Raw genomic sequence first — 23,332 nt, forward strand, 5'->3', positions numbered from 1 at the left:
GACACCCCAACCACGATCATACTAGACTGTGTTCTTTTTTTCTTTCTCTGCCTGAAAAAGTTAAACATCAGGTACGCAAGTGACAGTTTCTGTCTGGGTTGGGACTGGGTCGGACCAGGTCAGACTATAGCATAACCTTCACTGATAAGTAATTACAGCCATAAAACACTTTCCTGTCAGTAAATGGTTTCCGAGAGCAGGAAAGAAATAAAAAGGGTCAATAATTCATAGATTTGAGCTTTAGCATACTTCAATGAAGGTGTCATTGAGCAGAGACAATGAAACAGTAAAAACTTAAAATTTAGATTTAAAGAGACTCTGAAGCGAGTCTAAATTTGCGTTTTTAATGAGGGGTTTTTAACGAGGGGTTTATACCCCCAAATCCCCTCTGCAAATACCGGGGAGCATTTCCTGCTTGTGGCAGAGCTTAGGGCTGTAGCTCTGCCTCTTCACGCTTCAATCCCCACTGATAGTTGCCTGCTGATCGCAGCTCAAAGCTCTGCCTCCATGAGCAGCAAAATCCACGACCAAGAAAGGCGTGGATTTTGCAGAGGGGATTTGGGGGTATAAACCCCTCGTTTTTCTGCGGGGATGCGGCGGTTTAGCTATAGCTATAGTGCTTTACATAAATAGAAGTGAAAAACGTGAATTTAGACTCACCTCAGAGTCTCTTTAAATATAAAATAAGACTGAGATATCTTAAAAAGTCATTTTTAGGAGAAGAAGGATAGATACAATTGTTTTTCTCGTGAGTTTATTTTTACCTTGGATGTCCTTTAACCAAATTGATCGGTTACTCTGATCAGCTGAACAACTTTGTTTCAGGTTTCTCTCCATTTGCCCGGACGAATTGCAGTTTGGAAAACGGTACCCTGTTAACTGGTTCCGGACCGACGCAGTACAAATCTACGCCCAGCAAATGGTGATGTGGCTCTGACAGGACGTAGATTCAACATCCAAATGAATCACGCGTCCCTGCCGTTACCGCTGATACCGCCGATCTTGCCCCTCTGCACCCACCGCAATTTGCTCGCTCTGCCATCTATAAGACCGCAAGGCACTGTAAGCAGGTCAGGAGCCGCTTTCATTGGCTCCTGACCGCGTGATCATGGAGAGCCAATCATATTGGCTCCCATTGATAGAGAGTGTCAGGATACAATGAAAGCGGCTCCTGATCGGCTGACAGCACTCTGCCGTCATAGAGACTGCAGAAAGAGGAGCCTGCGGCCATGAGACAGCGTTGTGACCATCGAGAATGGCGGGTATGTGCGCTGATTCATTGCGAGGCAGCATTTTACCATAACAGCAGTCTCTGGTCCTTAAGGGGGCAGAGACTGCTGGTACAGAATTGGTTAATTACCCTTGACAGCAATATGAGAAACTTATCACTCTCTCTCTCTCTCTTTGTTCAATTACAGAACTGAAACGTTTTTGCACTTATGTTTTATTGTATAGTTTTTGGAGAAGGGTTATCAGTATACAGAACAGCAACTACTTCACTAAGATAAGGTATAATGCAATTGTTGCACGGTGTAGGTATCAGAATGTGCAAGTAGCTATACATACCACAGCATTGCATTGATTTACCCCTGAGAATTCTTTGTTATGAGTTTTTTTTTCTGTGAAAACATAGTACCGTTTTATTCATGAAAATATCCTCTGAACTCTGGATCCTCTGAATAGGGGAGCGTATATATAGATGAGTAACTTACAGCAGATGTTTAATGTAACACATATATATGTATATCGTTTAGCACCGGATGGAAGTGCATAAGGAGCTTGTGTCTGATATGAGATTGTGACATTGGACATGCCAGAAATGCTTTCAATGCATAAACTGCAGTGGATCCAGAGATGAATAAAGAAGAAACAGGGGCCTAGGCAAGGGAGCAGCCTTAATTCACTCTTATGGTCCTTTTGGTCATCTAGGAGAGCACCCAGGCCCCTAGACACCCACTAGGGCCCCAGGCAGGTGCCTAGGTTGTCTTGTAGACGATCCTGCTCTGATACTATGCTGGTTCTACATAACTCACTACAATGCAGTCAAATCTGAAATGGGAGATAACAGTAAAACGACAGTAAGAGCGAGTTAGGGAACTAGACCACACTATGGACTTGTGCACACAGGTATTTGTAATTTCCTTCTGAACTGTATTTGTACAGGCATGGGCTATAATGTTCAATGGGATATATACACAAATGGATGGTAGACGTAATGCGTGCAAATAGTACACATTAAATGTACAGGGTTGGCACAATTATGGATGGATTTATGGATGGATAGATAGATAGATAGATAGATAGATAGATAGATAGATAGATAGATAGATAGATAGATAGATAGATAGATAGATATGGACCGGTCCAATTTTGTTCTCCTAAGTTTTCTCCTCCTTTTCACATCTTATCATTAAAATGCCATTTAAGCCACCGGCAAGGAAGAAAATACTCAGAGTCATTTTGACAGTACTTTTTCACCTACTTTTTGGTACTATTTTAATGTAATTCTGCAGATTGATAGATTAATAGATAGACAGGTGATTCATATATGCTGTAATATACTATACATAATCCTAAATACTGTAACCTGTATTTTAATTTGTATTTTGTCAGACCTTGAGCAGTCATTATAGGAAGCAGTAAGACTGCAAGCTGTCACTTAATCTGCATAATACATTTGATGAGAAAGTCACTTTGTCACTCGTGTTCCTTCACCAAACTGCTTTAATCATCACATATCATTTTCCAACATTTCATGCATAATCAATACTGGGTTGAGAAGTTATTCATAGTGTGCTCTACAGTATAACCAAAGGCAAAGCAAAAACAATCATGGGGCCCCACAGCAAAACTTTTTGACAGGGACACTAGTAATTGGCCCACTTCAGTGACCATGCCATTCCCACTGGGTATGAATGGATACAGTGGTGTATAGTCACACTATGTACTAAGAGTGCAGTGGCATGGACATACATAGATTACATTCACTTCCTTGTTTACAGTACCACTATCCTAAAACATGAAAATCCTAAAACATCTTCAAAATCCACATTTCATACATCTTTCAACCCGCTTATTCAGCTCTGCTATCAAAGAGAAAATGTGATGAGGTATAGTAGAATGTAATACATTATTAAGGTTGGATATATGTAACTTATTTATCCTTCCTGGTTTAACATCATAAACACTTCTTATAGCTATATGTTGCTGTATATCGGTATGTAACCCCACCCTTCCAGTGATGTGTAGCCTAGGATAGACTGTCACGCATTGGCATCCTCCTCCCCCAGAGTGTTCTGGGAGATCTTGTGATGTTCCTGCTCACAAACATAGGGTGACAGCCTATACTGTAAATACTGGAGAGCAACCTTATATAAAACCATATGCTGTATAATTGATCAGGAACTCATTTAAAGGAAACCAGAGATGGATGCTTTGGCACAACATAAACATATCCCCTGATAGATTTTACAAAATAAATACTAAACCTGGTATTTTTCCGCTGTGGTGTGCCATTTTTTTTTTTTTTTTTTTTTTACTAAAACTAGATGCAAAACACAGTTCATTAGAAAATCATATTATTTAGTGGGCTGTGTGCAAAATGAAATCACCATTTCTAAAAACCTCTTATAACTAACACATCTAGATACAAAAGAAAAAAAAAACGTTTTTCAATATGCCCTTACATTAGCAGACACCAGCAGCTCCTCCCATCTCATCACACAGCTCTCTGTGATGCTGCAAGTACTATACAGAACAGGAAAGCAGAGCCACAAGGGGGCAGGCTTGGGCTTGAAAAGACATCAGAGAAGACAGTCTCAGCTATAATGATTCCTTAGCAAAGCCAGACTGAATGCTCAGTTGGGGATTTTATCAGGGCTGATAACAAGCAGGCTGAGCAGTGAAGGATGAAACATAGAGCAGGGTAGGTCTTTTCTCTAATGTTGCCACTGATATATATGGTAAAATACATGTGGGTGCTTCGTCTCTGGTTCACTTTAAAACTTTTAGGTGACTAATAATTTCAAGGCTAAGCGCAAACATCCTCAGCTTGCTCATTCTACCATAACTCTAACATGAGCTGGAAGATAGGATTGTCCAAGTGTGTTGCTAGTAGTAAATTGATTAGTTCAGGTGCTAAACATGAGTAACAAAGCCTTCTGTCCTGTGCAACTTGGTACTCCTGTACTAAAATGGGAGTTTGTGTTCAGTCTCCAAGCAACTGTACTACTTAAAAAATGGAAATGAAGACAGAGAGCCCAATATTGTGTAGTATTTGTGTAAATTACAAGGAATATTGTAAGAACGATAAGAAGTATACTCACAAATGTGGGTTATTACCACGCAAGCAGCCACACTATCAAAGCAGATGGGGAGAACTGGAACCTGACCCAATTCAGGTTTAAGAAGTCGCTCTTTAGACATAAAGAAAAGGGGAAACACCCCTCCACCAAGGGTGGACTAGACTATATACAAATGCTTTAACAGAGGTGTCAAAAAGGATAAAAACATCTAAAAAACGTTTAAAAGGCGGAAGTTATGGTGAACTTACCTCCCTCGTAGATCAACAGCCAACATACTGTTGCCATGGTTGCAAAAAAGTGCAATTTGGTCTTGCTGCCAGATTTGGAAATTCTTAGCTGTAAAACTAAAATAGAAATCTGTATGATTTAATAACCATAAATTACAAACAGACTGAGCAGCACTGATCTCTGTTTTTGGGAATTACAAATAATAGAAAAACTAAGTATAATATCATTACAACTTAAAAAGATATAAACTTTAAACATTGTTACTCCTCCAAGTTTGCTGCAGGCTGGACTACTTACTTATTTGACTTTAGTTCCACTTTAAACTATTAAATTCATTTTTATAAGGGAAAAATATGCAAGGCGTAAAATATAGTGGGGCCATTGCATGTTATTTGTTTATAGCACTGCTTTCTATAATAAGAAACTAACTCTGATTAGTAAATAAACCTCATTTTATAGATGGCATTACGTAAACTTCATATGGAAAACAGGCTTGTTACTGTGATTGAAAAGACTGATCTTCTATTTCTCCATTGAAACTTATCACATTCTTCTTTTTCCAGCCCAGCAAAAAAAGGTCCCTGTACATTTGCCTTGTAGCACTGGCAGCTAAGCAGCAAATAAACTGCACTGCTGATCTGCAGCTTTCACTAGAGTGACTCTGACAAAGACTGGATGAGCGGAAGACAGCATGCGGTTATGGGGCTTTGGATGCTGAGCCAGGAGAAATTGGAAACCTTGAGTGCAGCTATATTTTTCACAGCCAATCTAAACTAAATTAAGAAGTCTTCTGCCTGGCACAGGCCACCAGCAGAGACAGGGTTACATCAGAACTGTACATTAATTAACATTAATCTGGTCTTTGGGCAGTCTTTGCACATTGTACTGCACTGCGGATATTGTTGGCACATGATAAATAAATGCTAATTACCGACACAGCAGACTGGTGATATTTGGCGTTATGAAAGGATGGGAGGATGGTGCTTATGAGCATTGATGCAGCAATAGGAGTTTTGTACATTCTGTTGATTCTCCCTAGTAATCGTATATAGTAAACTCTCTAGGATAATAAATGAATGGTATTAGCAGACAGCAATAAATACGTATGTACTACAGGCAGGATTATTTTAAACATTTTTTCCTGTCTAGCTGTTCTGTGCACAGAGACAGCTCCGAGTTTATTCATTAACTAAATTGCTCCATGAGTGACATGTTTAAGAGGTCTCAGATACTCCGAAGATGCACGTGTTCTCATTTGCAGTGACAGGGTCAAGAGCTGTGTTACTCCAAGGACTTCCATGTACTAATGTCAGTGACATGTTAACTTCTTCGTTCCTCCAAGGAGCAATATGTGCTAAAGGCGGTGACACATTTAAGGCCTGAGTTTTATATGTTTATGTTTTCTGGATGCTCTTATGAGAATTTACTGTATTTCATTGCTTAGAAAAACACTAGGAAGGAGTTCACCTGCCACAAGTGCCTCTAGCAAGCTGGATCCTTATGTCAGGAGATTATCTTTAACCTATTTTGGTTCCTGGACGTAGTTTCTACGTCCAGGAACCATGCGCGCTATCGCGCGCCCCCGCGGCCGATCGTGCGCGTGCACGCGCACTCCCGGCCGCGGATTCGGTAGCCAAGGAATCAATGTATCGGGCTACGGAGCCCGATCATTGATTCCTCTCCCCCGCTGAAAAAGCGACAGCTTCTCTCGGAAGCTGCGCCTTTTCTGGCCGTTCCCTTCCCGATGTGTCACTCTAAGCGCGTGCTACGCTTAGAGTGACGCCATGTAAACAAACTCATGGCCGCCATCTTGTGGCCAAAAAGTAATACTACACCTGAAAAAAAAAATACAGAATTAACACACATTTACATTATAAATCTATTGTTTACCTCCCACCCTCCCAAAAGTACCCTAATAAAATTTTTAGTATAAAAAAAAAAACCATTACAATAAAAAAAAAACATGTAAATATTTACCTAAGGGTCTAAACTTTTTAAATATCAATGTAAAGATGAAATATTTCTATATTTTTTTTATTTTAAACTTGTAAATAGTGATAGATGCAAAATGGAAAAAATGCACCTTTATTTCTAAATAAAATATTGTCGCCATACATTGTGATAGGGACATAATTTTAACGGTGTAATAACCGGGACATATGGGCATATACAATACGTGAGTTTTAATTATGGAGGCATGTATTATTTTAAAACTATAATGGCTGAAAACTGAGAAATAATGAATTTTTCCATTTTTTTCTTATTCTTCCTGTTAAAATGCATTTACAGTAAAGTGGCTCTTAGCAAAATGTACTCCCCAAAGAAAGCCTAATTGGTGGCGGAAAAAACAAGATATAGATCAGTGCATTGTGATAAGTAGTGATAAAGTTATAGGCTAATGAATGGGAAGTGAACATTTCTCACGTGAAAACGACGGAACCTGAATGGGTTAAAATGTTTTAAAATGTCACGTGTTAGCACTGGTGTGATCATAACAGTATTTCCAAGTTAATTAGCATTGCTTTCAAAGCAGAGCTATAGTTTACAATATACTGGTAGGTGAACAGAGGCGCCAGTAGAATAAAAGTACATAAAATTTAAAAAAAATTGCTACAGGAAGTGGTGGACTTGCACCTCTGCTTGCTATAATAGAATTGCTGTTGTTTATCCCCTGTTTATTGCCTGAAGAAGTGGGCTGTGCCCGCTAAACGCGTTGCATCCTTGGGGTATCTTCAATAAATGTGTATTTATTTATTTAATCACAGTCCTTGGTGTCTGCTTTAACGGAGGCAAGTCCACCACTTCCTCCCAGCAATTTTTTAAAAATTTTATGTACTTTTATTCTACTGGCGCCTCTGTTCACCTACCAGTATATTCAAGTCCACCCCAGGTGGAGGGGTGATCTACCCTTTTTCTCCTATCTACAGAGAGCGACTTCTTAATCCTGAGTTAGGACAGGTCTAATCTCCTCACCTGCCTATTGAGTGGTTACCTGAGTGGTAACCCATGTTTGTGAGTATTACCATCTCACTGTCTCAATTATTCAATCTGTCTTGACATACTACACCATATTGGGCTCTCGATTTCTCTTCAACTATAGTTTACAAATTCCCTTAGATGAAAAAGAATGAAGGCTTAATGTAAATAATCTGATCACTACCATGTGTCAATGTTTTAGAAATAATTTTTCTAGCTTTAGGAATTCCACACTTTAATTGAAGTCACGTTTGCTAATTATATATTAACATTCTGATCAGGGGCATAACAAGGGATACCTTGGCCCTTCAGAAAACAAAACTATCATGGCGTCCCCCTGCAGAAGTCTAAACCCCTGCCCCGCCATCAGCACAGATGCCACCCTCTCCCAAGTATTAGCGCAGCAGAGCTATGAGACTATATTTACCTGATCTTGATGCTTTTCATCTCTTCCTCCCAGCAGCCACTTCCTCTGTGCTGTATATATGGTTACCAATGTCACATGATCAGAAGTCGTGTATGCAGCATAGATCGATTTGCTGTTGGGAAGAAGAGATTGAGATTAAGTAAATATTGTCTCATAGCTTCCTTGCACTAATGCTCCGCAAAGTGAGAGCGGGCCCCCATAGCCCTCTGCCCCCCTGCCATTGCAGGAGTCACAGGGCTATTGTTATGCCCAGTGATGAGCAAAAATGCAGATTATTTTTTTTTTGCATTAATATTGGTGAAAATAATGTAAAATTTGACTTTCAAGTGACAATGGCATTTAAAATTATTTTGTAATAACTTTGTGATTTTTTTTGTTTTTCCACGAATTTTCACGCCACAAATATACAATATTTGCATTAAAATATAGATTTTCATGTTTTTCGCTAAGGTTCACATCAGAAAGTCAAATTTGTTTTCTTTGACCATGTTTTCCCAAATATTTTTTAAAATCAAAAATAGCATTTTCGATGCGAAATTTTTTTTTGCAAGCAGCACTGGTTATGCCCGATTCAGTACAGTTGTGTCTTATTGCCTTTGTAATCCTACTTTTCAACTTATCTTACCTACACAGAGACTATATAATTGCCAAATATAGATTTTCTATATTTGACCCCTTTGAACCTCATTATGTGACTTTGCCATGAGCCAAGGCTTATAACAGGAAGTAGAAACTCGGAGACATTTTTTTTCTATTTTACACAAGGAAGAAAACTGTAATATTAGTCAAAGTAATTGTGGTTTAGTAACTCTTTAATGTTACACATACGTTTTTAATTCAAACCACTGCAGTAACATGCCCAGCCCCCCAACCCCCACCCTTCCCCAAACACACACACAGTTATTTTTTCTCTTACTGTAGGCAAGCAGTAAAAACTATAGACCATTGTCTATCTGCCATTAATTATGATGATGTCCTTGAGCGTGTAAATCACATAATCATACCACTTATTAATTACACTTACATTAAATTCATTAACACTAGCAATCATGCCGCCTTTGGTTATGCTAATAACCTATATTATTTAGCCCAATTATTAGTAAGTAGCAATTACACTTTTTAACGGTGCCTTTATTTGCACTTAGCTATGTGTGACAATTATTATAGTACTTGTGTATTTATATAACGCTGACACTTTTTTAAGGGGAGTGTTTTCACTGGGGTGCAGCGTCCATTTCTGAATCAGATGCGGCACCTGTGCTGTTACAAAATCGCATCTAAATCTTTAAAGCCGTTCCATGCATGACTATGGGTATTCGGATGTGGAAAAACACAGCCGGCACTATTTTGGGGGGGCTGCACGTGATTCAAATAGAGCCGTTTGATTTCAATAGGCTGTGTTTCTGCATATGAAGTCACGTGCAATAAATTGCCATGATTCAGGGCTAATGGAAACAGGCCCTATCAGTGCTTTCCAGAGTACATTGAACAATTCACATCACCAACTGTCCCTCAGCAGGGCTTACAATCTTGTGTCCTTCCCTACCACAAAAATAACATTTTTTTTTTCCTAGATAGGAGGGGAAGCTAGTTAAAGGACCACATTGTTTTCAGGCTGGAAATTGGAAGCCCGTGTGCCCAGGGTAGAGCCAAAAATACACTGAAAGAATGTAAAACATGCAGAAAGTGTCCAGTCCAGGAGCCAAGCCCAACAAAGTGATTGCCACTTACCCAACACGATGTCCAGCCTGTGAACGCTCTTCTATTTTACGGTATCTGGCTGAGGTTTGACATGCATCACCATTTCTTTTAGCTGTAATCTAGGTCTTAATATGTTTTTCTTGTGTCATCAGTGTAGTTTCTGTGTTGTATGCATTAGACATCTTTCATTTTAATTATATGTTCAAATAGTTATTTGCATAGAGGTGTCTTGTTGGACCCGCTGTTCTGGGTCCTAAGATTTCATACAGCAATGTGTAATTTCCATCAATTGCTGTTCTTTTTAAGAACTTTGATTGTGCAAAGTGGTATGCATTCTTTTCACATAAACTGGCTGTAGGTGCCCAGGATTAAGTTATGCATTTTTATTTAATGGCCATACACAGAGCAATTGAAGGAAGGGATATTACTGACTGAAGTACCATGTGAGTCTTGAAGGGGCAAGACAAGTGTGACAATGAGCATTAACAAGCATTAGAATCATTCTACCATGCTTGTTAGTTGGGCAGTTGACTTTCCATGTCATTGAGAGTTAAGGAGTAAACCCCACAGGTGACACTTAAATAGACTAGTAAGGCAAGTACATGTAGGTTATTAATAGAGCTGACTATCAGACAGGATCAGGACTGTCAGGGAATATGGGGACAGAACATGGATGACAGCTAGCTGCAAGCAAAATCATGGCTGGTAGACCACACATGGACAGAACACAGATCCGAGCCCGCTGCAGTCAAAGTCAGGGCTGGCAGGTGACAAAGAAACTGTCCATCTCAAAAGAAACAGAATATTGCATCGTAAAAAACAGAGTTCCAGGTACAGTAGAATCCCTATAAAGTAAACAATACGGGATCGGGCAAAGTAGTTTACTATAACAGAAGTTTACTGTATAAGGAAATTGTCATACTGAAGCAGATAATGTTTACTATAGTACTTTATCTTTATTCAGTCAATAATTGGGAGTCATTTTTTCTTTTCAATGCTTCAGCAAGCAAGCACAGACAGTGTCTTAGCTAAATCAAATACACAGTGCTCAGTATGCAGACATTTGAATGCAATTATAATGCAACAGCTTGCACAGGAAGCCTAGGTCTCAATACAGTACTGATAGTGTGCTGCTCTGTCCACATTTCTGTGAAGCCTGGATGATACTGTAGTGTTGCAGCCATGCACAGGCAAATCACAGTTTACAGGCAATTGCCTCAGTAATCAGGCAGCAGCTTACACAGGAAGCATATAGGTCTCACTGGCTGGTGCTTTTGAGGTAATTCACATAGGCCCAGTAGTGTGCAAATAGCGAGCAGGTTACAAGTGGCTGCCAGCCCACCCACTGACTACAGCTCATGGGTCTCAAGCTGACGTATGAGGCATGCATCCCCCCACTTTCCACTATAGCCGGACATAGAACACCGCAGGGGCAAAAAACAGGTTTACTATAACAGAAGATCTATTATATCAGGGTTTACTACACCAGGTGTTACTCTTATATACTTACAATGGTGCTTGGCTGGGACCTGGACATTTAGTTTACTATAACCGAATGTTTACTATATCAGAGTTTATTATAACAATGCTATACTATAGACCAGTGGTCCTCAAACTATTGCCCGTGGGCCGAATGCGGCCCTCGAACACAAAATGTATAACTTATAGATGTGGCTCACTGCACCTTTAAATATCTGCAGCCCGCATATAGAATAGCAGTGCTGGCACCACCCATCCACATACTGTAGAAGGCAGTGAGAAGTTATTTGCTGGCTTCCAATCCAATTCTGCATTAAGTGACACTGTAGTCCAACTGGATGGCAGGTTGTCACCAGGGTATGCATCACTGCACAAAGATGTTCCTCGGACACCACATGACTGAATGGCTGCTGCTGGAAGTTCTCCGGGCATGAGTGGGGGGAAATCAATACCTAGATTCAATGTTCAACAACATTTTATGTATGTTCCGGCCCCCCAGTAGTCTGTAGTATGTTGATCTGGCCCTTGACCGAAAAAGTTTTGGGACCCCTGCTGTGGACCATTTGATCAGGAAGTGTGCCATGTATTGAGCTTTCTAGGATAATGTGAAGGTAGTTGGTATCAGGAAAGAAATTTACAATTCACTGGAATAATTAATCAGCAGAAGACCCAAATGTTGCTTCAAGATTTGACAATGGATGTCAATCTGAGGATCAAGTATGTATGACAATGGTTACAAATCAGAAGTGACATATGATACACTCATTATTACACACTTCAAGCATCTTGGAAAATGCCTGTTTGGCAATCATTCTCTTTCTATGGATGTTTGACTTTTGATTGTGTATGTGAAGCCAGGTCGATGTTTGTGGTGGATGATGTTGTGATCTGAGAAGGTGGGCAGATTTTTCATAAGCCTTCATTCTCTGTAAAAGACCTGTCAATCTTTGACCTTCAAGCCCAGTGACTGTGTAGGGTTTAATGTCAAAGCAAAGAAATATAATTTCTCATTGCTTTTTCAACAATGAATGCTTGCTAACAGTTTGAGTTGATCGCTGCTGTTGTGCATAGTTCTCAAGAGCCTAAACTATCAGGTATTATGCATGATCAGCACAGGCACAAGACCTTACATTTTAATCGCATATCGTGTGTCTGTCAGTCACTGTGCCAAACAGTGTTCTGCTAACCATAGTGTGAATTATGCAAAAGGTTTTGCATTAGTCAAGTTGTCAACTATTTACATTGCACATAAATAGCTATTTCTGTACGTCACACTGAAAGCGCTTATGCAGAAAGTCTTTTTCTGGCTACATGCAAGAAACGAAAGGAATACTCTCTAGGCAGCTTTTACAGTTGTGTATCACAAGGACCAGCTATGTTAAATTCAATTTAAATTCATTTTGAATGGACATTACAGATACGTCCTCACACTACACAGAAGATTGAATAGAGATGTGCGGAATATTATCCTAATGTTCTCATATGCTCCACCCAAGAGGCAGAAGCTGAGATCAGTTCAGCAGTTCATCCAGTATCCAGCCACTATGGTAGTTGTTTAGCCATTTGCTATGCCTAAGTTACCCATTCTTGGTGATAAATAATAAGCAGGTTAGAATATATATTTTTTTGTATATCAGTTAGGGTGAACAGTGCCCCAAAAATGCTTAGGCCCCATTTCCACCTGTGGCCATGTTTTAGGCACCGCACACTGATACGATCCAAAGAGAGTTCAGAATGTGCATAGATCACATTTGCTCATTGGTGATTGGGAGGTCTATTGCTTTGCTTACAATACCTGGTTTTTACTGTTATTTTTGATTGTGTTATACTTTGCACTGTGCACATTGGTCTATTACTGTGGCTTTCACCTTTTCTTATGCAGTTGCGTTTACCCTTACCTGGAGGTTATTTACACATGTTTACAGCATTGTGGATCTTGGATTGAGTAGGTACTTATACAATTTTGTTAATATTATTATATTTATATGTACCCCTTAGTGGTACTGTTTTTAATAGTTTTTATATTTGCCTATTTATGTGTTACCAATGAAGCTCCATATTTTGATACTTATACATGGTGTAGTGGCGCGGTAATTCTAGAATCATTTGTCCTTTTGTGTTTATGCATTTTCTTCTGATGTTTCCAGGCTTGATATTATCCACAGAACAAAAAGCAGACCTGGCACCGATTTGCACTTTTCCAAGAGTTTCCTTTAATCCAGCGGATGCAAGCAATACATAAAGAGTAAATAGGTGGTCGGCCTAACAGCCGTTTCGCAGGTTGCCCTGCTTCTTCAGAGGCACAAAAATCTTTATGTATTGCTTGCATCCGCTGGATTAAAGGAAACTCTTGGAAAAGTGCAAATCGGTGCCAGGTCTGCTTTTTGTTCTGTGGATAATACTAAGGTGTATGAGACCTAGAGCACGTACTGCTTGCAACCAGGGTCCAGCTGCTGTGTTCCAGGAATCATTTGAGTGCCAGTCCCACTACTGTTTCTTTGCTACAAGTTTCCAGGCTTGATTGTCATGCATTTCTGCAAGTTCCCAAATGCAATACCAATGGCATTGCAACAGCATTGGGTAACAGCGTGGAGCAACGCAGAGGAATGTGACGCGACAGCGATCTGCTTTGCCCATGGCACATAAAAAGCCTTCATTAGACTGCTATATACATGTTTAGTTTAGTGCACTGGGATGGAAGGTGCAAATTCATGCATTTATACATCATTTATACATATACACTGTATAAAGTGTATAAATACACAATTATAAAGTATTATTCAGATGTACTCATGTAACTCATTTAACCCTACTTTTGATCTCGTTATGTTGTAGGGGGCTGCCGTTCTTGTGTTTTAGCCTCAGGAACTCATTAAATATTCTATTTTCTAGTTAGGAAACCATCCATGCTCTATCACCAATACTTTGCTTCTCATTAGTGCAAAGTGATTAACCTATTGATTATCAATAGTGCCTTATTAAGCCAAAATTACAGCTCTCTGAGTGGGTCAACTCAATAAAGGCTCTCTCCTCTTCTAAAAAATGTATATGCCCTATATATAGAACAATCAGGGAGGCTTGGTGCAGAATGAAGTAACCATTTCACTGCCAAAACAGATAAAACATAGCAGCGATTGCTACTCCTTTTAAGAAGTCATAATTAAACCTTCAAACAGATTGGCTTTATTAACCCTTAGGGTTAGAAATGCAGTCATCACTCAGAGATCATATATTAAAGCCAATCTGCAGGTACACGTGTCATAATATCTTTTAGTTTACTCGACTGGGCTAAAAATGATAACTTCTTTTTGTGACAAGATGCTTCTGTTGCTAAAATCCTGCTTTTAAAAAATCGGTCATGTGTCCAGAAACAGCAGACTCTATGGGCAAGATTCTTGCCAGGCTCAATATCAAGAGGGCTAAGCACAGACTGAACTCTCTGAGAAGGCTGCAGCTATAGCTTTTGAAGTCTCTGCTGCAGGAAGTGACTGATGAAGGGTCCATAGACCAGGTACTTGAAAAATACTTTATTTAACATTCAGCTAACTGAACAACTCGGACATAGAACAAGCTGTACCACTGATTGCCTTTTCTCAAGTCTAGAAAAACGTTTGTGCTTTGAGACCCTGCTTGTTGTCAATAGGCTTTTCCCATGCAAATTAAGTTTCTTGTGCATGAGGTTGAGCAGATTATCCAGTTCTGATAATTAAATTGTTTCAATTGGCTTGTGTGCAAAAACAATTTGAATACAACTAATTACATTAAAGTAAATTAAATCCCAGTCCAGGAAAATTAATCCCACCACATTAAGAAAGTTTACCAATGTAAAAAAAAAAGCTTTTATTGTAATCATTATCAGAACACCAGAGTATTGTTACTTTTCCTCTGGGTATCTGCCAGGCTTCTCCTCTGGGCAGGGGCCATGTCCTCTCTCTGGGAAGCACCACTGCCTCCATAGTCTGATAGTGGAGAGAGGACCATAGACAACTTGACCACATCCCTTCCAAGAGTCTACTATTGGCCAAAGGCAAGTGGCAGCCTGCAGAATCCCCTCTCACACAAAGAACAGTGGGAGTGGCAACACCTCTGCCCGGAAGGCTACAAGATGATGGGACCCTATGACCAGTAAGATGCAGTATCCCTATTGTAATCACAGATCTCACACTTGCGTCCAGAAGGACATTACCCTATAGGTACAAATGGTAAAAATTATAATTTTACTGTATCACAAAAAGTTTTAAAATGAGAGGTATTCGGTTTCAGAATCCCTCACTGTGTAGCCTTCTGTTGTCAGAGTGTGGGGGTCTTTGCTGATCCCCCTTATCCCATAGCAAAAAGTCTCATGGGAAGGTGTAGCTATCCCACACTGCTATGACCACTGACCACACAGTGTGTCTGTGTCGCTCGGGGACAGTAGAGATAACCTGATCAAGGATATAGCTGATCTGGTTCAACCACCAACTATCGAGTCCCCTCACACACTGACCCAATGACGGGTGGGTATATACAAACATAGAGTGCTAAGTGCTGTACATAGACTTTAACATGTGCATGTTTCACCAAAAGGCTTCATCAGAAAGCATGCTGTACATATATTACATAGCCTACACCAATTATTTACATATATTACAAAATACCCCCCATCATCATATAAGCCCCAGTCAGAGCTGGGCTCTGAGCTCTGACTGGGGCTTATATGATGATGGGGGGTATTTTGTAATATATGTAAATAATTGGTGTAGGCTATGTAATATATGTACAGCACGCTTTCTGATGAAGCCTTTTGGTGAAACATGCACATGTTAAAGTCTATGTACAGCACTTAGCACTCTATGTTTGTATATACCCACCCGTCATTGGGTCAGTGTGTGAGGGGACTCGATAGTTGGTGGTTGAACCAGATCAGCTATATCCTTGATCAGGTTATCTCTACTGTCCCCGAGCGACACAGACACACTGTGTGGTCAGTGGTCATAGCAGTGTGGGATAGCTACACCTTCCCATGAGACTTTTTGCTATGGGATAAGGGGGATCAGCAAAGACCCCCACACTCTGACAACAGATACATATCTGAAGGCTACACAGTGAGGGATTCTGAAACCGAATACCTCTCATTTTAAAACTTTTTGTGATACAGTAAAATTATAATTTTTACCATTTGTACCTATAGGGTAATGTCCTTCTGGACGCAAGTGTGTGATTTTGTTTCCCTGGTACTTTACTTATTCGGTAGTGTGTGACCGTAATCACAGATCTGTATACAGATGAGCCCTTCAAACTCCAATTTTGCTATAAAATAGTAAAACAATATATGACCAGATAAGCCAACGCCTTACATGTCCTTGAAACCCCTTCTGGCCTCCTATGCAAAGTGGGCATTGTAAGTGTGTGGGGTACAGAGTACATATTACACAAGACACATAACTATTATATTGCGCTTTTCTCCTGGTGGACTCATGGCGCTTTAGGGCTGCAGTCACTTAGGGCATGCTCCAAGGGAGACCAGGAACATTAGGGAGCCTTGCCCAAAGACTTCATACAGTTCTTGTACTGGCTTGAGTCAAGATTCAAACCCTGGTCAAAGGCTCAAAATCCTAAATAAAAGGCTACAGCTTTAACCAGTATGCTCTCCAGCTGATCCTGATATCAAAGTATATCTGTAAATGGTAGCCACCTGTAACAAACTTACCTGGTGTTGTCTCTGGAGGCTGAACTTTGATCGGTCGCATCCCCGGCTCCCCTCTAGACGTGAGTCACCATATTCGCATCCCCGGCTCCCCTGTAGATGTGGGTCAATGTGTTGTTTCTGCTAGTCTCTCTAGGAGGACGTGCACAGCTCAGAACTGCCTTTATAGGTTAAGGAGGCATGTATGAAGTGTATCAGCTGATTCCTGCGGTCAGCTGACACTTGCTGCAGGGATGTTGCTGATTGGTCTGATTTTCCTGGGGGCTTGGTCTGTGCTCTATTCCTGCTATATAAACCTGGGCATTCAGTTACTTGCTGTCCGTTATAGCTTTCAGTTCTCTGAGCGCTGGACATTGCTTTACTACTTAGTCTAGTTAAAGTTCGCATCAGCGCGATATATATGTACTTTAGTCAGTCAGCATTGTATTATTGTAATATTGTACATTGTTCTGTGTATCGACCTTTGCCTGCCTCTTGACCGCGAATATGCCTAGCCTCTCTGTATTACTGCCATCTGATATCTGTGTATGACTCTGCCTGTCCCTGACTTCGCTCCTGTTTGATCCTTCCAATACGACTGACATCTGACCTATGTGTATGACTTCGGCCTGTATAACGTTTTTGCACCTATCTTAGCCTACTGTACTTTAGCCATCTGATTACCAGTGTATGATCCTAGTCTAGTTATTGACCTTGCTCTGCCTTAGTCCCTGTGTACCGCATATCTCTGACTTTGTGCATGACCTCAGTTGACGATCTGACCTTGATTATCTTATATTCAGTGTACACTTCATAGCCTGCATCACAGCCAGCGTTACACCACCTCTCCAGGCACAGGAGCGACATTCAATCTTCCCTGCAGGCAGCTTGTGACTGTAGCCCATTAATGAGCAGAAACTACGCCAGTGCAAATTTACACATCGTAGTTCGTATCTACGCATCGTAGTTTGTAGGCAAAGTTTCAAAACTACGCTTACGAATTGATGTGTAGCAAAGTACCGCAATGCATAGTTTACGCCCCTACGCGTAGTTAACATGTGTATTGTGAAGTAAACTACGAACGCGATTTTCTGCGTATGATTACAAACTTACGCATTGGAAAGGGGAATGTACGCATAGAAGAGTTACTGGTACAAGCATTTAAAGAGGAATTAATGCGTACATTTTTGCGCATAATGGCATAAGTGTCCGCATACAATACACTTCGCACTACGCGTAATTGCGTATTTTAATGTGTAGTCTATGAAATGCATACGAAGCGAATATTTACTTTCAAAGCCGTAGTTTGGCAAAGCGTAATTGCGTAAAACTACGCGTAGTTCCAGCGTAGTGAAGTTGGCTGACTACGTCTATCCCTGCTGTAGCCAAAGTTAAGATCCTAGTACTCGAAAGTAAAGTTAAAAGGATCATAGTTTGAAAACTGCTGTAGGGACCAAGAGGAGTACCATAGCTAAAACTTACAGACATAGTTCCAATGGAGCAATAAGATCGCTTGGAGGAAGTGGTGGACTTACCTCCAGTAAGCAGTCTGCTTACTGGAGGTAAGTCCACCGCTTCCTCCAAGCGATTTTTAAATATTTTATCCATTTTTATCCTGCTGGAGCCTCTGTTTTCTTATTGCTATATGGTGTCCACCCTTGGTGGAGGGGTGACCTACCCCCTTTTTTTTCCAATCTACAGAGAGCGAGTTTTTAATCCTGAGTGAGGACAGGTTTAATCTCCTCACCTGCGGATATAGCGGTTGCCCAGGGCCGGCCCGCCCATGAGGCGGGGTGAGGCAGGTTCCTCAGGCGGCAGGAAGTGGAGGGGCGGCACCAGACATAAAGAGGAAGTGTGACTGCGGAGAGGAGAGAGTGCAGGCTGCAGTGCAGACTCTGCAGTGAAGTCCGGCTGCTCCTTTGGTGCCCGACCCCGTCTCCGACCCCGTGCCTGCACTGCACACACGGTGAGTGACCCTCCGCTGAGAACTAGTCCACCCGGACTGTGTTCTGGCTGGGACCCGCCACCCATTAAGCTGTGCACCGCCCGCCCGCCAGTTCTGCTGCCACGTGCCACCTATGATGCCGCCGGGCCCGGCCTCCGAGTCCGACGACTCCGAGCTCTGTGGCCTCTCCTGTCTCCTCCAAGGCTGTGACGCAGCGCTGCCTAAGCCTGCTGATGGCGGCGGCTGCCGCCCGCTCTGCTGCCCTGCCTGATTGTCACGGACACGGTCAGTCACTGAGCGCCGCCGTCGTGACCGTGACTATGATGATGAGCTTGGCTGGCTGCCGCCGGCCGTTGTCGACCGGGGGGGAGGGGGGGGCGCCTTCACAATCTTTGCCTCAGGCAGCAGAAAGTCCAGGACCGGCCCTGCGGTTGCCTATGTGGTAACCCATGTTTGTGAGTATACACATCTCACGTTTCATTATATTCATATGTTATTAACATACTACACTACTGTATATTGGGCTCTCAGTCTCTCCACTTTTATAGTTCCAATGGACACTGTGCACCTCCCTTTCCCATGCATATGATATGCTTAGGAAGCTGGATAAGGGGGAATACAGGGGCTCATGTAGGCTGATCTTCCAAGTTGGCCTACAGAGTAACTAATTAGACTTATTTTTGAATGTATGCATGATTTTACTGCTGATTCCTAAGCTGTTTATTTTTTTGCTCTATTTATCAAGAATATCTTGGGGTACAGTCCTTTTTATTGTGAAGGATCAAAACACAGTCCTTTTACAGGGTAATCCACCTTACCCACCAACGCTTATTTGTAACTTTAAGAAAAGGACTATATATCAACTGATGCAATCTCAGAGAGGCAAAAGAACTATGAAAAAATATTTATTGACACGTATAGAAAAATATCAAAAGTACATAATTCTTCAATATCGCAATAATAGGTCTTGGACATGCATAAAATTGGTTTGAATCAACAAGCGGTTGTAGCTTTACGGGTATTAAACTTCAAAGCCTTGAAGTTTAATACCCGTAAAGTTTTCTTAAAGTTACAAATATTTTTTTGCTCTGTCAGCTGCACTCTGAGTGACTGTCAATCTCTATTAATCTCTATCCTCTACATTGAGCTATGTATTTGTGCCATCCTCAGTTCTGGGCAGGACCTGTCATGCTTGGCAAAATAAACAATTCTGATTCTGATTCAGCAATAGTAGTACAGAGGCGCCAAAAGAGTAAAAACAGTATTTCTTTAAAATGAATAAAATGAAGTAGGTATCGGTGGACTTACCCCTCCAAAGCAGACACAAAAATGCTGTTTCAAGCAAAAACAATTTTTTACATACTCCGAATAAGGTGCAACGTGTTTCGTGGGTATATCCCACTTCCTCAGGCAATAAATAGGAGCATATAACCAATGTGGTCCAGTACGTAGCCTGGCGCCTCTGTACATACTTAGGCAGAGGCGCCAGGCTATGTACCGGACCACATTGGTTATATGCTCCTATTTATTGCCTGAGAAAGTGGGATATATCCGAGAAGCGCGTTGCACCTTATTCGGAGTCTATAAATAATTATTTTTTGTTTGAAACTGCATTTTTGTGTCTGCTTTGGAGGGGTAAGTCCACCGCTACCTACTTCATTTTATTCATTTTAAAGAAATACTGTTTTTTCCCTTTTGCCGCCTCTGTACTATTATTGCTGTTGATTCCACCCCTGGTGGAGGGGAATTCCTCTTTCTTTCCCGATCTACAGAGAGTGACTTCTTAATCCTGAGTGGGGACAGGTCTAATCTCCTCACCTGCCTTCATAGTGGTTACCTGGACGGTAACCCGTGTTTGTGAGTATAATTTATCTATACTTACCTTTCATACCCATCTCACAGTACATACTACACTATACGGGGCTCTCTGCATCTTCCCTGATTCTGATTAAGATAGGCCAGCCCCCAACTTTAAGCCTGTCAGTCTGGCACATAAATGAGGCCTTATTCACATGTATATGCAGTAAAAACCCTGCACTCTGTCATTTCACTGTTGATTTGTAAATATGCTTGAAGAAAAATAGTAGATCTGTCACTGTGAAGCCTTGCAGTGCAAACTTTTTTTAGTTAGCCTAATTATCATTGTTTTTTTTGTCATGTGTTTAATAATATTGTTTTCCAGTCTTCAGTTTTGGGTACATAAAATAATAGCGCAGTAAAAAAAATGGCGCATGGTGAAGCTTACTGAAATGTTCATAGTAACGTTATTTAATGTTTTAAAACATTAAACGTTAATGTTGTTATGAACATTTCACTTCACATTGATGTGCTGATAGTAAAATATTGGTAGGGTTTACTGATATTTTACTGTCTTGGAACAGCGGTTGCTCCATAATGAAACAAGCAGCTGCAGCAGGGCTGAATTACCTGAGTGCCCATCGGTCTGCAGCTACAGTATTATTGCTCTCCTGCCTGTGGTAACGTCCAATAAAGTAAGGAGACTTTGCAGGATGAGGATCGACGCAGGCAAGTGCCTGTAGCCGCGATTATTACAGAGGCAGGACTGTGTGTTGAGAGCCCATAGTTCCAGTGCTGTTACCGCTCCCCCGCCTGACCAGAAATTTTATAGAGCACGGTTCAATCTGGTGGAGGGAGGAGTGGTAACAGCACCAGAACTATGGGCTCTCAACACACGGTCCTGCCTCTGTAAACTTGCGGCTACAGGCACTTGCTACAGTCTGCTTGGTCCACGGAACGTCACCACAGGCAGGAGAGCGATTATAGCTGTAGAATGATGGGAACTCAGGTAACTCAGTCCTGCTGCAGTGGTAATGAACAGTGCGGATAGGTAAAAGAGGGCAGTGCAGAAACAGTCGTAGAGCTCAGGAATCAGGACAGCATGATCGGGACTTACATTTTGTCAGTCCTGAGGCAGGGGGAGCTGACTGGGGTTATAAATAGCAGCTGTGCACCATAATAAAGTCTTGGAGTTGTATAGTATGCCTGTGCGCCATATTTTTTGCTTCATGATGGTATTATATCGTTTTCTATTGGCTTGAATGGTAGTGCCATAATTATCCAGCAGAGCTGTGCAGCATTTTCATCTGCTCCCTTCAGTTTCAACCAAGCTGTAAGGTACACAGAAAGGATGTCCGCTATTCTTGCACATATAAACACCAGCAAATATTGGGGTTTCTGGAGCTCAATCACAAATATCTTTATGTGAAACTTGACATTTATTATAAAAGTGTAAAACAATATAGAAGCAATTTCCCCAAAAATCTAGCAATAGATTTCGGAATAAGCATTTGAGGGTAAGGACCCGTGACAACAGCATATGCAATTCAAATAGGAGAGCGATGGTGTCAACCAGAACCATTCCATGGGGAACAATTTGGTAATGATCACTACCGTACTATTCAAAGCATCAGTGACTATAACCAGCACAGGATCAATTAAGAGCTAATACTGTGGTTAAGGGAGGGCCCGGTCGCAACCTCTGCACCCCCTATTGCTACGCCACTGAGTATGTATATTTTTGGAATGGGAACTGAAACTCATTTACATACTATATCAGTAATTATTTAACCATTTCAGCCTACAGGTGTTTTCACCTTAAAGCGGATCCGAGATGAAAAACTATCTATAAAAAGTAACTATATATCTTATCTAAAGTTTAGATAGTTTACTAAGAAAACCTAGCTACAAACAGCTTCAGCAGTTTATGATTATTTATTCCTATGGTACAATGAGAGCGGCCATGTTCTGTCTGTTACATTCTACACAGGCAAAGTGATAGCATCTCCAGCCCCCAGCCTGTGACAAATTCACTCCCCCCACTTCCTTCCTCCTCCCCTCTGCCTCTGAAATCTCTGGCTAGTAACCTCCTCCTCCCCAGACTGAGCTCCCATAAGCCTTTGCTACAGTGCAAAGGCACTCTGGAGAAGCTGTGGGTGAGGCTTGTTTAGTTTATAGGGAATTAGAGTATTAAACAAAACAAAAAAGTATTTGACTTGAGGAATGCCCTATAATCTATATGAAAGGAACACAATTATGCAATGAGTAAAAGTTTATGTCGGATCCACTTTAAGGATGGAAGCAATTTTCCCCTGTCAGCGCTTCTCCCAATCATTCGCCTATAACTTTACAAGATACAAGATACAAGATACAAGATGGATTTATTCGCCAAGTGCGGGGGTACCGTTCCTCGGAATTGCTTGTGGTATACATGGCAAAGGCAAAATACACGACAACAGTTGTCTATCTTACATATATGGCTACAGGTACAGATACGAGTACCTTGACTAAACTAAAAGGATTAACAGTACATTTTACATTTTACGTCTGCAATTTCTACCATTTTTATATGCTGCTGCGTTAGTAGATAACCTTGACGGAGTCCAAGCACCCTTAACAGATACGATGACATCATGGATTATTGTGCTAGTGGGAGTTGGATGCAGACATGCATGCTGATTGCAGGCTAGGAGGGAATAGTCAGGCGTCAGTGTTGTTGAGCAGTAGAACAGCCTGGGGGAAGAAGGAGTTCCTGCGCCTGGTAGTCTTGGATTGGATGGTTCGGAAGCGCCGGCCGGATGGGAGAGGCT

General features: G+C 41.2%; 1 protein-coding gene across 10 annotated transcripts in view; it reads left to right on the forward strand.

The window, feature by feature from the left end:
• The window catches only part of NTNG1 (netrin G1), a 448,295-nt gene that overhangs the window by 66,437 nt on the left and 358,526 nt on the right, over positions 1-23,332 (forward strand). The window lies entirely within an intron of this gene.

Source organism: Hyperolius riggenbachi, chromosome 6 (genome assembly GCF_040937935.1).
Source record: "Hyperolius riggenbachi isolate aHypRig1 chromosome 6, aHypRig1.pri, whole genome shotgun sequence".
NCBI lineage: Eukaryota > Metazoa > Chordata > Amphibia > Anura > Hyperoliidae > Hyperolius > Hyperolius riggenbachi.